We start from the raw sequence: 17,571 nt of genomic DNA on the forward strand, positions 1-17,571 counted from the left end.
TCTCACGTTCGAGCCACAGGCGCTGCAGTAAAAGTGCTCGGTCTACGCACGCGCCTCGCACGAGGCACGGCAGATAGCAGCAGGTGGTGCGGTGTGCAGTAGACGTTCTTCTGTGAGACGTAGGTAACTAACACAGAACCTAAGTCCTCAACACTCTGTATGTATCTTCTGATTTTGTAGCTTAATTTTGACAAGAAAAATCACTTTATATGAACTGCTTTCAGGGGTATATATACAAGATCATAAGTTTCATACAAGGTCAATAATGCCCAAAACACCATTTCACCGCAGTAATGGAATGTTGTTTTATAAAAATTATACTATAAAGCCTCGTACACTGTGTATGTATGTATGTGTTTTCTTATCGCAGTCACATCGGGCTATCTGCAGTGTCCAACGAGGGGAATCGAGCCTCTGATTTTAGCGTTGTAAGCATGAAGACTTACCGCTGTCCTACTGGGGGGGTGAACTCGGACAGAAAAAGCAATACCGTTATTGTGACACATGTGACGCATACAAAACTATCAAAACCACGATAATATCCGTAATACAGAACATCAAACCACGTACAAGCTATGAAGAACGAAGGTCATTTAAAAATAATCAAATAGGCCCATTATTGGCGATCCAGATGTTTGTCAACTACAAACCCAATTGTATTTTGGCAGCCTGGTTTATGTTTTCTGTGAACATAAAAGATGCGAGTATTTTTGTGCGAAACATGCCATGTATAACATATTACATTCTGGTTAGGAAGTAAATACGCAGACAGAAAAAGCAATACCGTTATTGTGACACATGTGACGCATACAAAACTATCAAAACCACGATAATATCCGTAATACAGAACATCAAACCACGTACAAGCTATGAAGAACGAAGGTCATTTAAAAATAATCAAATACGCCCATTATTGGCAATCCAGATGTTTGTCAGCTACAAACCCAATTGTTTTTTGGCAACCTGGTTTATGTTTTCTGTGAACATAAAAGATGCGAGTATTTTTGTCCAAAAGTTGGTGGTGGGTGATGATGACTAGCTACCTTCCCTCTAGTCATACAATGCTAAATTACAGATGGTTAGCGCTGATAGCCCTCGTGTAACTTTGCGCAAAATTCGAAACAAAACAAACCATACCTAATTGTACTCCACTGTATTAACCAGCCATCTCATCCGCTACTTACTTCCTATCGTATAATTTGTATTTTTGTCGATAATATGACGCAGAAGAACTTGAAAAATAATCCAAACATTGTCCAATCATTGCCTTGGTTAAAAACTTAAAACTGTGTACATAACGTTAATTTACAACCTTTTTATCACTGACATTTTAATAAACATATCAAATCGTCTATCGCTCTTTGAAATTATATATTGAACTGAAATATATTAGCATTCTCTTTAGGAGTAGATTATTTTATGCAGTTCTAATATGTTCAAAACAAAAGAATTCACCGTCTTGTTTGTTTGCTTCAGAATTTTTATTCAAAGCTACACAAAGATCTAATACTAACCGTTACTAACCCTGAACCGAAACACTAAACGTGCTAATCATCAACATCCACTGTTAATTCTTCAGGTTACTCTCGTCTGGGGTTTTATTGTTACTCTTTCGACACGTCCATGTTTTTACGAGAATAGGCTACGAACCACAAATCCTCGGATTCACAGTCCAAGCACGCTAACCACAAGGCATTATCAAGATATAGTTATAATGCACAACACTAACAAAAATAAAAACAAATCAGTAACTCTGTACAACGACTTTCATAACCTAGAAACACTTCACAAGAATCGCATTTTTGGAGAACACTTTAAAAACCTGATATCACACTAACTATCACACGCTATAATACACTTCCTATTCATTCTCACTTCATTCTAGCTTCCAAAAGAGCTCGAGCTCATTTTTTCAATTACCTAAAATTTTGATGCAACATTAATTCTTAATATAACAAAAAATTTACGACTGTATATATTTATACGACTGAAAACAAATAGCTTTAAAGTTTCACAAATTTCATAAAAAGTATACCGGCTTAAAACACCACTAACACCGAGGGTACTGAAATTATAAAAGAAAGCTTTCTGATCTTCATAAGTAGATACCTTAGAAATGTATTGCCTTTCAGTGGCACAGCGACATGTCTACGACTGGCAACGCTAGATTTCAGATTTCGTGGTGGGCAGAGCACAGATAGACGATTCTGTAGTTCGGTGCTTCATTACAAACAACAACAGATATGCGTATTTAATTAGTTGTACCGATGGCCCAGTTAACAGTTTACTGTGATCGTGAGTTTTTATTACTATATAAAAACTTCCTTTTTTGTTAAGCATTATATATAAATATACATAAACACATTAAAGTGATTTTTTTTTACTGTATCGTACTGTGAGGTGCAATGTGGCATCTGTATGAAAGGGAGGGGTATCCTGGTGAATAATGTACATATTTTGATTTGTACACACGTTATTATTAAACCAATGTAAACAAAAGTAAAATCAATATCGGTAATCAGTACGCGTTGCCAGTTATTATAATTATACAACATTTTGATTATCTGAAACAAAAGTATGCTTGGTTCGCTACAACTAGAATACTACCAGCAACACACCCTGTTCAGAAGAAAACTTACGACTATTATTACGACTATCATAAGACTCTCCAATCAAAAGAAATGTAAAGATCGAAAGCTGAAGAACAAACAGAAGTCCGGATTTTTAGATTTTATTAGATAATTTGTCTAAAACTACAAACAGTAATGCCTAAGTGAAATAAGGTTTGTCTGTGTAGATTAGCCTTACGAAAACCGCAGCATACCATGAAAATCACTTAACCCTTTTCTCAACTGCGATTTATATAAAACGGTACTGGAGAAAGCGACTTACGGTTGACATCAGATGATGCGAACATTTTGAATGGGCCATCGTAAAAATTCACGAATCTTTGCACAAACGAAGTGTTAAAAGTAGGAAAGAATATAAGGGCAGGCTGAGGAGTAGCTGGCACTGCGCAGTGGGAGAGGTCTTCTCGAGAAGATGTGGACCTTTCCTTCTGCACAAAGAATTTAAGTGATTTTATACGAAAGTGTACTGCTACTACTACTACTAATAATAACAACAACAATAAGCATATTGTAGGCATTTTAGGATGTATATTATTCATAATGCACAGTTAAATTTCATCTTAAACCTCATGGTTATTTGATAATAGGTTTTTCAGTGTGTCAACTTAGTACAAACAAAATCACATATGACAGCAGCATGTTGATCACATGAAGTTTGTACACTTGGAACAAGTGGCCTAATTAAGTGCTGTGGATCAATCAGAAATCATTATTTGTGTAATGCCCAGTTTTTTATCTTACGTGCTTTCACTAACATAAAAATTACAACACTAAAATTTGTACAGATAACAATGTAGAAAGTAAAAATCTCTTCTGAAATATATGTTTGTAAGTTACAGAATACTGTCATCTATGGCTTTAAATTTAATATATTTTATTGTAAATTGAATATATTTTAATTTGTGAATTAGATTGGATTTCTGTAGAAAAATCTGATTTTTCCTGAAGATAGTTTTATTCTGCCACTATTACCAGAGTTCAAATTTTCACAGGAAAATTATTGTGTGAAAATTTCCAGCACATGCACATTTTAGGTTATGGCTGTTCCACAACAGTTATATAATGTGGATTAAATGTTCAAGATAATTAATTATCGAAGATCAATGTCAGTTGTGCTTTAAATCAATAGAAATGTTAATTTGTGTAATTCTATTTCAAAAAGTCACATATTGTCTCAAAAACATGTTAGAGTGATAAACAGTGGTACTAAAGCAAAATCTTTGCTTTTCTTTTATGTGAAAACTCACTTGATAAAACAACATCAACATGTTGGAGTTGAAATTCTGGCTCAGGTGGCAGTAAGAAAATGTTTTTTTAAGGTTTTTAGCCCTTTTAACACATTTATTAATGATAAAGTTATTAATTATAATAATAAATTTAATGAACTTATAGACTCTTATTTCTTAACCCTTCCAAGAAGAGTTTTTGAGTATTCTAAGTGACTCATAAATATTGTAAATTATATGTAAAGGACAAAAAGGGTTAGGTGTTAATGTTTCATACAAACTGTCTCCATTGAGGTACCTATGAAAATATATGATTATTGTCCATGAAGCAATGCATATTTGATGTTGAATAAATTGTTTGGATTGAACTAGATTATGAATTTACTTAAAACTGTACATTTGTTTTATGAACATATGCAGAAGAATGATTTCTACTAACTGGTGGAGATGAACAGTCTTTTCATTCATATATAGAAGGATGGTGTATATTAACAGTGGTGGAAGTGAACAGTCTCTTCATTCATGTATAGTATGATGGTGTGTACTGACAATTGTGGAGGTGAATAGCATCCACGTTCTGTCTTGTGGCATCTTTTATTTTGTCAGTGAATATGTCATGGTTGAAAACTTGCCTGAAAAGTAATTATTTAAACAGTATACTATAGGTGACTATGGAAAAGTCCTGAATGCTTTCAAGGAGTCAAGATTAACAAAGAAGTGTTGGAATTTGCTATTCAAGGCAGACTGATGTACTGTTTGTACCTATAGTAGCAGAGGAAGGCACAGAAAAATGTAAATAAATGAAAACACAAAACCTTTTAACATCGAATGGACATTTTTGTTAAGAAAAAGAACAGCTGCTGATTGGTAAATTAACCAGTCACATGACTAAAATTAACATGATCATGGTTCTTGTGAAGGAAAGTGGTATTGAGGATATATGTAAAAGTAATCTTAAGACTGTTAGTTATTAAGTGGAAGTTCAAAGAAATCAGTAGGAACATTCAGTCTAACTTAGAAATTCTTTTGGTGTCACTTCTATTTAAATAGAGTTTCTCGAAAGTTGAGTTTGGGGTTCGTTGACTAGTCGTTATTATTATAGCCTATCTCTTTAAGATTAGGAATGGTTTATAATAAAACTTGAATATTATTTATGTTTTAACTGCAAAAGAAAGTCGTCAACCTTCATTTTTCTTTGTCATCTGAGCTCTGATGTCTTTCTTTTAGAATTTTTTTTAATATTAGAAATAATGGAGTTTGCAGTTTGCAGCCAATTAGAAACACAAAGTATATATAATTAATATGAAAGGTGTAAAAGTTGAACCTCCTACCTTCTTGATTTGCTGAGATATCAATAGATTTTACAAACTCACAACTAAAATCTACCCTCTTTCTGACTATCAATATTGCTTTGCTGATCAGTTTTGCATGGTTAATGTACATGTTTATAATCAAAGAAAAATCAGATGACAAGAAACCCACTTGAAGTAAAAGTGTATCTCAGGACGGCTGGTATGGGTATTAGCACTTTTCCTAATAAAGCAGAAAAATGTTTCAATCTTCTTTTGTTAATCTGGAGATGATCTAAAGAGGTTGAAACGTTGTTCTCTGCGTAACAATAAAAAGCATTAATACCCATACTAGTCATTCTGAGACACAGATTCCTCTCTAAACAAAGCTTCTTATAGCTACATTATTTTGGCACCTATGTATTTGCTTGTATTTAATGCACTTTTGTTTTCTGTTATGTGTATATGAAAGCTACATCAATTATTTTTGGGCAAATTTGTGAGAGGATCAGTAATGCTTATGGAAGAATGTTGGTGTTCAAACTGTATCGTGTATGCAGTGAATACTACAAATCCTTGTTTTTTATGTAAGTTTTTTACTTGTTATTACATATTTTTAATAAAGTATCTAAAATGTAAAAAATTACAAACATATAAGGTTACACTACAAAATGCCAGTGGCCCAAACGTGTAATATGACACCTCACAATCACATGGTGTTTACTGTAACCCTGCAGGTTCCTGTTGTGACTTTTTGATTTTTAAGCGCAGTAGTGTGTTCAAAGTATAGCAGTAAACCACACAATTAGCAAAAGCTATTAATGTGATTAGTTTTTATCTTTCTGGTGAGTACTGAGGTTATTGCAGAGATAAAAATTATATTATTATTTTTATTCCATATTTTTAAACGTTTCCACTGCATAGTTATGACCTTGCTACAGTTAATGTTGGGTAGAAAAGTAAGAGATAAAATAAACTTCTCTACTGAAAAGAAATTTGATATTCATTTAGGAGACTCTAGAGATTATTCATGTGAAATATGAAACTATAAGATGAAAACAAGGAGTTATATTTTTGGTATGAAAATTACCTTTCACTCATATTGACTCAGTAAAATATTTGAAAATTCATGGAAAATGTTTAGTGTAAATATTTTAAAGATGTCTGGTTTTATGTGTACATCAAACTTATGTTCAGTGATGTCGAAAAAACCCACTTGTAGAGAAATATATATGTAAAAACGGCTCATTTGGGTTGAGAAAATTTTTTTACATAGAGGAGTGAACAAAGTTTCGACCTTCTTCTGTGAACCAGATTTTCTGAACTCAAATGAACCGTTTTTACATATAAACTTATGTTCATTTAAAAGCTTTCAAAATTTCATGTTGGTACACTCAGTGAATTCAGAATTATAGTAAAAGTTATGTACAGATACTGGGTCAGTCAGTTTGACTGATCCCATGAACAGGGGTAACTACTTGAAAGAGACATTCACCATGAAGCGATATGAATTTGATCACACCTTAATGTTGTAGAAAAAGAGTGCCATGGTGTATGGAGGAATTATTATTTGAACACTAGTTTCTTGTTCCTTCTTTAGTTGATAAATATTAATGTGTAATATCATTGTTTTATGTTATTTTAAAGTTCTGTATTATTGTCTACTTCTTTTGCTCTATTGTTTGTATCATTTTATAAATGTCTAATAGATGATGTCAGAAAAATGTATATAATAATAAAGTATACACACATATGTATAAGTTTCTGAATAATCACAGTAAAGAGGAATTTGTGGAGTTCTACTGTTTAGAATGCTTGTATATGTTAATTAGATAAGCTTGACTACACATAAAAATGTTCATGCACAAACCAAGTGAAAATACCCATAGTTGTTTTTGTGTTAGATGGAATGGACTAGATATTTTAAGCTAAAATAAAATGTGATAAAAATTAAGGAAGTTTTCATTTTGGAAAATATGTTGAAGAAAGAGTGTCACTTTTTTTTTTTCTGATTAAATCTGAATTTAAACTCAAAAGAATACTTTTCCTGGCTACATCCTAGTAATGATATAAGTATTATGGACAAAGTATGAAATACTAACAGTGCTTTGTTAATATATATTATAATTCTGTTAATGAATTATTTTAAAAGAGTCTTGAAGTAAGTTCAACCACTAATTATTTTTAAATTTGTATTTTTTTCTTTGTAGTTTCAGTAAAGAGGCTATATCTGTACGCCTTGGTTGCACCTTACCAAAGCATGTGGTAATGAAATATAAATCTCCAAAGAACACCCAAGGACAGTGAAAGTATATATGTATAGAAGGTGAGAATAGAATTCAGTCATATTTAAGATACGAGATACTGAAATATCTTTTTAATGTGCTGTATTTTGGTTTAATTTTAAATTGCAAAGCAAAACACACAGTATCATAATAGTTTTTATCAAATATTTAGATGTCTGTTTGTATACTTCCATTTTTTTCTTTGTTTATTGAATTATTCCATTTTTCATGTAAGCTGATGAACAAGGTAAGCTTTCTTAATAAGTAGTGCACAGCAAAAGACATGCTTTGTTAATTTAATGACAGATAATACAGGTTGTTTTAACATCATTTCAGCTGAATTTTTCACACTTAGTCTTATAATTAGGAAACTAAAACACAATCTTCATATATCCTAATATTTATGAAATCGATGCTTTTCCTTCTCTGTTATACTGTTGGGTAAACCAGGCATATGTCATGTCAAAAATGTACATGACCTTCTAAGATAGTAAAGTCACGGGTAGATGGAATTATAGATCATGTATATTAGCTGGTGCGTTATAACCATTCATTTGAAAAATGGAACGTTTGTCTCCATTCACTGAAGTCAGAATGAATTCTAAATTTTTTGGAGCCTAGACCCCTAACCTTCTGAACTTCACTGGTAAAGTTTGGTTTCCTGTGCTGGATACAGGAGATGGAAATTTAAATTGCACCCTGGTGTTCAAAATAGCATCGGTGTTGGACAACAGTTGGTATAACTAAATATATTTTAGTAATTATGTTTTCATATAATAAACTACAACCAAATAAATTTATACCTGGTCATATTTCTTACATATATACAAAACAGTGAGGTAATATAACAAGATAATGATTGATACATTTTTTTATGAAGGCATATTAATGTTGTATAAGCAGTGGTGATATTTTGTGAGCATTTGGAGGTGATTATCCTGAATTCTGATAGGTAACGGGATTGTTTGGAGATTTGTAATTTATGATGACGTTTTAAGTAAAACTTCATGTTTGTTGGTGCATCTTTCCAGCTGCCCTGCATTCCAATGAAGGAAAGTTTTAAATAAATGTACATATTCTACTGTTAGTAGAAAATATTCAACCATTGTAAGGCTGTAGACCTAAAGATACCCTAGTTCTACTGTTAATCCCATATTGGGTTAACAGTAAGTTTATGGAGTTATGAAATTGAATTCTGAGATTCAATTATATATGGTGGAGAAAGCACTGAAACAACCAATGCTTTTTTTAAAACTCCTGTAGGACGTCTTTTAAAATCTGCTCATTTCATTGATAGATATAAAAGTTTTAACACTCTTACGAAAAGTGGGGCCTAATAGGCCCCAGAGCAACTTGAAAGGTTATTAATATTAGGCTAATAATTTTGTATTTAGATGAAATTGCCATTTAAATCCATTAATGAATGAATTAACGAGATTCTCACTGTCCCTATCTACTATCTAGCGAAACCACAGCCAGGGGAACGGGCTTGGAGAAATCAGGACTAGAAACGTCTTTTCGTAGGAGTGTTAACAGTCCTCTCCAGGTTGAAAATAAAAAAAACTAGTCTCTAAGTCTAGTTAAGAAGTGTGTTAGTTCCAAAGTACTGTTTTTCAAAAAAACATCAATATATAGATAATAAACAAAATTAAATACTTGGATAATCAAGTGAGTATAGAAAAGAAAAAAGTTAAGAGAAAGGCTTAGAAGAAAATTCTGGTTAAAGTAAGATAAAATATATAAATTCCAACTTGAGTCCTTTCAAATAATTCACTTGAATGTGCTGAAATATATAGGCACAGATATCAATTTCACATAAGCTGGATGTTCAAAATGACTGAGCTTTGAGAACTAGAGTTTTTGATGTTAGGTTTAATTTGTGTCAAAGATGTGTGCTCAGTATATAAAAGTGTAATAATAATTTTAAGAAATGTTAACCAATCTTTAAAAAGATAAAAATAAAATAATGGCAAAATATGGTGGGAAATCGAAAAAAAATGATAATGTGATAACAGAAAATACCAATATTTAGAAATTAAAACATTAGTAATACTGAAGTAAGTTGAATTATAAATTTAGTTTTGAAAATCATCTTAAGAGATGAGTGAAGGTCAATGATCCAGGGACCTAGGATGATGTATTTTATATTAAAGAATTTAATAGTGTTATACAGCAAGCTTCTTTAATTTACCTGTTTCAATTAGATGTAAGATTTGTCTGTATACTCATCAGTTTAATGTATTTGAAAGATTAGCTAGGCATGTTAGTGTTTTACAATTGGAAGTTGTTTGTCTGTTTTATTTTATTTAAATGTTTTGATTTGACCCACATATTTAAAGTTGTATTTTTGGCATTGGATTAGGTAAAAAATGTTTTTTGCAGAGCATGTTATGAGTTTATCTCATTGTCTTTATCAGAAAATTTGTCCATTTCCTATATGAACTTGCAGGTTTGGCTTTGCTTGTTATTGCAAGGATGATTTCCACCTAGAGTTGGCTTAAAGTTGATTTTAGCATAAACTAAGTGTGATTGCAAAGTTTCAACTTTTCAGAAAAAAAACAAAGAATGTCTGTAAAAATGGATTTTAGTGAATTCTTAAGTTGAAGGAGGTAAAGTTTTTTTTTTAATTTTGGGTGATAGGTAATAATCAGTGGAGCACAAGAAAAACGTTTTTGTAGGTAATTGTTGCAAGGTATATTGTTAGCTTTGTTAAGTAGTTATATGGTAGTGTTTTGTTTATAACCTATTTCAGCCGTAGTCTGTTTCAAAGAATTGATGTGAAAGTCATAGTTCTTACTCTTACAACATATCTTCTTTAATCTAAGTGCTTGATTGAATATGATATTGTGTTTGGTGTGTGGAGGGTGATAACTTTGATGTAAGTATTGCAGTTTATCCACTTGGTTTTTTGGTGCAAATCAGTATATGGAACACCATGTTTTAATGTCAGGTTTACATCTAAGAAACTTACTTGGGTAGTGGAGTAATCTTAGAGTAAATTTAATAGAACTGTGGAAGGTATAAAAGCCTAGTAATAAATCTATGACTCAAATATCATCAATGAAGTATCTCTGAAACTTTTTTTGTGCAACTTTCAACAGTCTTGTCTCTACATCTTTTATAAAAATATTTACATAGTGTGATGCCCCTAGCTGTACCTTTTGTTTTAATATAGAATTCATTATTCAGTTCAAAACCATCAATTGTAAGTACTAGTTCAACTAAGTTTGTAAAGATTTAAGTGTTGAGTTTATCTGGTTTTCTCAGAGAATATTCTAGGGCTTTTAGGTCTTCATTGTGAGGAACATTTGTATCAAGAGAAGGAAAACCCGTAGTACAAAGAAGTGTTCGAAGGAAGTTTTATATTGCTGTTAATGTCAGGGATCATGTTCAGAAAATGTTTTTAATGTACAATGTCAAACATGACAATATATTTGATGTGGTGATTGGTAGGCATACAACAATTAAAAATAATAGAATGATCAGGATTTTTTCAGTTTGTATGATTTTGGTGACATAAAAGTGATCAGTTTAGGTGAAAAGAATTGCAGTATTTCTGATTCTGTTAGAGTCAGGTAAAACCAGTTAATGAGAGTGAATATCAATAATAATAATTTAAATTACTATTTTTTTCTCCAAAGAAACTTGTTTTCCTATGGCTCATCAAGTCTCACAGCTTACAATCCTAGAATTCAGGGTTTGATATCTAAAGCAAGCAGAACACCAATATTCCATTGTGCAGATTCATTCTTAAAAACATACTGAAGAAATGTTTTGAGAAGCACAAATATTTAGAATGGTATGAAAGTGTGTGTAATATTAAGTTGTCTGTAAAACAATTCTTCTAACTATATTGTAAATCTGTTAAAGTGATATGAATTTAAAAGTAATGTTAATGTGAACATATTTGTTTAATATCTTAATACACAATAAAATTTTATTTCTACATGTCTTTTGTATGTTGTTTCAATACAAGATTGTAATACAAATTTTTCTACTCCTGTAGAACCCTTTGACAAAACCAACACAGCGAGAGCAGTGTATAATCAACAAGCATTCAGTAACATTTTGATGGTGTTTAGAACTAGTCTTGAAATACTTGAGGAATCAAAAGACCTGGAAAGACTTCTAACTCACTGAATTTTTAGCCTGATTAATCCCATGCTCAAGGAACAGACTATTGTCTACTAAACATTAAAAGTAATGAAGGTTTCCAGCTACACTGCATTCTTCAAGCCAGTCTGTTTGACCAAGTGAAGTCATTGAAATGATGTTTTGTGGTTGGCTTTAACTTACCCCTTGTATTTGTTATATATATATATATTTGTGTGTGTGTATATTATACACACACACACATGACACACTGCCATGATGTACTCTTTATTTTTCCTACTAGTGTGGTGTATTTTCCTGAGTAGAAGGATGCACATCTTGAAGAATTAAAAACATTAAAACATCTGTGATAGATGTAAGCCATTACATAAATGTAATCATAAAGTGTCAGTTGTGGGCCCATCAGATGTAACTAACTCTGTTTATATCAGAAATCTCTCCAACAACCAAATAAAATAGCATTTCTAGAAAGCACTGTTGCACCTTTGGCATTACATTTTCATTAAACAACTTTAAGTGTGTCTGTTTCACAGTAAATGAACTATGTAAGAACCATTTAAAAAGTTCTGACATTCATGTGTGATATTTAACAATACAGAAGTTTCTCCTGTAACTCACATAAAAACTAAATGTTCAGGTATATGATGTTTTATTTTAACTGTATATTTTGTTTTATTGATGTCACATATATATATATATATATTATACATATTAAGGAAATAAAGGGCTTGTTCAAGGAACCTTTGGGGATATGTTCATCCACAAACTTGTTTTTCAATCTTTGTTTCTAATAACCAAAAAGGTAAGTTTTCGATAGTTACATATACTCCTTACAAACATTTATGAATTGCAACATATTTGAAAGTCTATAAATGATAGAAATGCTACATTAATATTTTGAGGAGGCAGCTACAAACATAATAGTGATTATATACAAAAAATATTTTTAATCCTACAAAATAATTTTATTCTTGGATTTAAAACAATGTGTATGTAAATATAAATTATTACATTGCTTGAACCAAAATCCACTCCATTTCTTTTGCAAAATACTATTATAGGCATAAACATTATGAATTACAGTACTTATATATTTCTGCAAATTAATTGTATGAACAACAAAATTATAAAATCGAATTTTTCAGTCTCAGGCAAAATAATAAGCGAGTTGATATATTTTGAAAGTAAAATATAAATTCTGCATGAAGAAAGTAATATTTATAACCTTTTATACAAAAGAAATTATTGGAGAAAAATGTCCTTCAGTGTTAATCACCAAAAATGAACAATATCGGTGTACATATTTGTTGTACTAAAATGCCTTTTAATTATATGTTAACGATGAACTACATCATCCCTGTTATAGTAAGTACTTGGAAATAAAACACTCAAGTAAGTTTAATGGTTTCTTTAAAAGTGTTTTGTTTCCTGGTATATGTTTTGCCATTTGAAAACCTGGGAAAGGAATGACTTTATCAGGCTACAGTAGAACTGTAGGGATGGCTCGAAGTGTTCATCAAAATGGTACTTTAAATATCTCTGATAGGTTATACAAATTTTACTATGCTATATAGTGTTTCCTTTTATAATATCTGTGTAATGGCTGAGTCACAAGTTCTTGGAATGTCTGAATATCACAGCAAAAAAAGTTTGAATTTCTTGTTCTTATTTCTTCTGCTGCTTTTTTATTACATGATAACTCAAAAATCAAAGCAATTGTGGCAACCAGTTTAACTGAGGATATTGTTTCAAGTGGGAGTATCCACTTTTATAAGTACTATTATTAACTAGTAGTAATTTTTTAAAAATCTTAATTCTCATATAAATGATGTTATTATCCATTGAAGTTACCTTCCTTACAGGAATTTGAGATTCCTTTGCAAAGGAATCACCCAAAAATATATATTACAGTAATAATGTTATTTGGAATTGCTTATAAGTACAGTCCTCCTATGTCTATTGAAACAATGCACTAAGAAAAAAATCTCAAAAAAGGAAGTATATGTAGGGATGGCTTATATCAGTCCTTCAAAAATAATGCAAACAAGATATGTATGGCTTTTGAATTATGCCTCCATAATAGCACAGGGAAATATTAACATATAGCAATATGCATAAGTATTCAATCACAATTGATTATAATTTATCCTCTTTTTTTTTTTTTTTTGTCTGTTAGCATTCCACTATACCATACACCTGTTCTGTTATGTAGGAATGATGTAAATGCCACATGTACATTTACTTCCTTTATTGAAAAAAAAAAACAAAATTGTACCTCATAACAAATTCTCCATGAAAACAATAATTGTGTAAGTAAACTTGTACTTATAAATGTATAAAATATTAAGTTTTGTATTAATTTATTGGTTTGCAAGATGCCCAAAGTTTTGCATACTTAACCTAAAAATTAATATTTTGACATTTAGTCCATCTTGCATAATCACTAGTAAACTTGCATTAGTTGTGTACATTCTTAATGCTTAGGAGGTAATATGCTGACATACAATCAATTTTGCATTGGTAGCAAGCTTTAATAATATACCAGTTTCCTTGAGCTAGTTGCTACTGTGTGGGAGCAGTGCACTTTGTTTATCAGTGCTTGGTTGTGAGTAAAATATTACCTCAAGAGGGATTGTAACTCTGCTGCAGTGCTATATTTCTTTTTCCTTTCCTCTATTACAACGTTCATCATGAGTATGACAATGCGAGCTAAAATAAACATCTGTAGGCATTTTCACAGGTATTGGGATTTTATGCACAATCATTTAAAATCAGTGATCTACCAACAATTGCAGATGTTATTTCACATTATCAGCATGTTAGACTAAAACTGAAGCAATGAGCATCAGATGTTGAGCCAAAGGTCCCTCAAAAAGGTACTTATGATGTATAAGACCTTAGAAAAATGCTTCAATTCCAATAACTTATTATAATAGCTTAAAAAGAAAGTACGAATATGTCACAACAGATACCAGGCTTAATCAATTTTATTAAAGAGCTAAGCTCTGGCTTTGATTCTAAGTGATCAATTTTATTCAAGGAAATAATGAAATTGTTTGATATAGCTGCTTGCCAATGCAATTTAACATTTTTCAAATCTTCCTGAAAGACAAATTTTGAACAATCACTGACCATCAGAAGAGTGAAAGTAGTACTAACCAAAAAACTGCAAAACAACTTTGAATATGAAGTAAGTCAGAAGAGGATACTAAATTAAATAAGCATAAGTATGGCAGAATCATTTCAGAGCTCTTCATTATCTGAATCACAAACAGATCTTGAGTCCCACAATTCTGGATAAGAAATTATTTCAAACTTATCTGCTGGTAGAGTAATTGAGCCTTCATCTACATCTAGTCAAATCAAATAAGAACAAGTATGCCTATGCTGGGTAGGGCTTGTGATTGGTATGGTGTTTCATTCTTCTGTTGTGGTGCAAGATTTTGGCATAATTTACAAAGAAGACACTTCCTACTTAATAGACATACACAAATTGAGATAAGAAAGAAAATGCAAAGGAAAGAAGTGCTAAACCATTGCAGTGTAAGATAAAAATAACACAATAATAAGGATGAAATGGAATGAAGTATTGTCTCAAACTAACATAGAAAAGAACATGTTACTCTTATTCAAAACCCACATTCAATGTACCTTGGCCGCTGTCTGGATACTATAATGACATCTTTGATTCAGTGGTCTCATTTCTAGAAGAAAGTGGCATTTATACAGACACTTCATCTCCACTGGCTGTGATGGTACAGTAACAAATACCATAAAAGTGGTGTATGTAGACTCCTAGAACACCATTTTGGAAGGCATTTACAACAGATGGTATGTATGCTGCACAAGAACTAACTTCCTACTCAAACATCTCAGTGGCTGTACATATGGACCAAATGTATTTACGGGAGAAAATGACAAAGCAGTATGTTGTATAATTTCTTAATATCTGTTGACTTACCAGCAGTATTTGTAGGACATTGCAAAACTGTTCCAAATGGGAACTGCTCATCAGATTTGGAAAGATGCCAACCAGGTGCTGTGAGCCATTTGTGATGACTAACAACTACAAAGAGAGTTATGCACTTCTACACCACAAGTAAAAATCCTTTAGAATTCCTTCTTATACTGGCTGTGTTTGTGTGAAAGGTATGCACTGATCTAGTTTTTAAGAAAAATGTCTGCTGTGCTCGTGGATAGCCATGAACATGTAAGAAAGCTAACCATTTGAAGAATAATGGCTACCAGAGTTGCAAGGACATTTTAATATTTCGGAATTTTAGTGCATCTGACTACTTTGATTTGATCCTTGACTGGCAAAATGATGGAAGGCTGGAACTTCCTTTAACTCAACATATGAAGAGCTCATGCAGCTAGTAAATCAAAGAGTACACTGAAATTAGAGTTTCATCAGTTTCCTTGTACACCCAAGCCATGTTACTGAAGTTTCAGCTGCAGTGTGGATTTTCAAATACCAAAATGGATTCATTTGTATATGTTTAAAATACAGATTATGCCTCATTTCAATACCAAGTCATATTACATATGTGAATAAATTAATTAAAGATTCATAAATGCAAGGTGGTTTGTTTGTTTTTTGAATTTAACACAAAGCTACTCAAGGGCTATCTGTCCCTAATTTAACAGTGTAAGACAAGAGGGAAGGCAGCTAGTCATCACCACCCACTGCCAACTCTTGGGCTACTATTTTACCAACGAATAGTGGAATTAACTGTCTCATTATAATGCCCCCACGGCTGAAAGGGCGAGCATGTTTGGTGTGATTGGGATGCGAACCCGCAACCCTCAGATTATGAGTCGCATCTTAACACGCTTGGCCATGCCAGGCCATATGCAAGGTGGAACCTAATGTGAACCCTGTTGTAGGTTCTGGGTATTTTAAGCAATGGTTGAATTTAGCATAAAGTAGCACACAAATGTCAAATAATTCCATAAAATAAACTATAGTTTTATTGAATAACATCCAAATTTTCAATGCATTTGCAGAACCTGAAAACCAATGCTTAACATAAAATATTTTAACACTGAATTACTGTCATCATTACACAATTTTTGCAATCCTGGAAACTCAAGTAGTGAAACTTTTAATTTTCACCTTACTCTATTGTATAGACAGTATCCCTAATGCACTCGTACTTCTTACTGTTATTGTTATTCCTAAAATACATATTGTGAATAACTGAGAAATAATTGCTAATTCCTTAGCATCTGTTACAGTAATATATGATTCAAACTTTTAAATTCATAGATTTTTGTTGTTTACTGAATTTATCAGCTCTTCAAGTTGGAAACAATTATATATAGTTTGTTGGATTTGATGTGATTTGTCTTTATTTTACAAATGTATTGTACAAATGTAGCCATTGTAGTGTAGTTTGGATACCTCTTATACATGTAGACAATAATGTTTGAAATAACTGATGCAGCAAATGATATTTTACATACCACTCACACTGTCTCACCACTTAATATTTGACTGGATTACCTTTTGCCAGAAGAAAGATACTGAAACACTTCTACAATTGTAGCTTATAAAGGAGCATGATCTACAATCTGATTCTCAGATACTTACAACTAGGATGGCATAATGAAACAAATATGTTCAATCAAATTGAGACTTATTTTGTTGGTTAAATAAAAATAATTTATCATGATCTTATGAACCAATTCATATTTGGAAAAGCTTCTAACTTAGTCTCTGAAAATATTTTATAGCATGACTTTCAACCAGCTTGCACTGTTTGAACAATATACACAGTGTGATCAAGTGATTCTGTGGCTTTTTCTATATCTATGTTTTAAACCAAAAAGCGAAATTCAACTTTCCACAAGATAATTAAGTTTGTACCTTATTTATTTATTGGGTGTCACATGACAGTTTTCGTAATACAACTGAATTTTAAGCATTGTTGAAAAAACTGAAAGAAATTTAGCATTCATTGTATTTCATAAGCCTGCCCATTAGTTCTTATCCATGGAGATTGATTGTGACAGTATGTGTAGAGGC

The 17,571-nt window shown here is 31.8% G+C and overlaps 1 long non-coding RNA gene across 8 annotated transcripts; it reads left to right on the top strand.

Moving 5' to 3' along the window:
• The first annotated feature begins 3 nt into the window (after window positions 1–3).
• LOC143243221 (uncharacterized) lies at window positions 4–11,920 on the top strand. Of its 8 annotated transcripts, none has more exons than XR_013024228.1 (3): window positions 4–123; window positions 7,356–7,471; window positions 11,437–11,920. It is a non-coding gene; the product is annotated as an uncharacterized LOC143243221 (long non-coding RNA). The 8 variants fall into 8 exon arrangements; XR_013024226.1 differs by having other exon boundaries at window positions 6–119; XR_013024225.1 differs by having other exon boundaries at window positions 23–157.
• Window positions 11,921–17,571: the final 5,651 nt, after the last annotated feature.

The sequence above is a fragment of the Tachypleus tridentatus genome, unplaced genomic scaffold (genome assembly GCF_004210375.1).
Source record: "Tachypleus tridentatus isolate NWPU-2018 unplaced genomic scaffold, ASM421037v1 Hic_cluster_2, whole genome shotgun sequence".
NCBI lineage: Eukaryota > Metazoa > Arthropoda > Merostomata > Xiphosura > Limulidae > Tachypleus > Tachypleus tridentatus.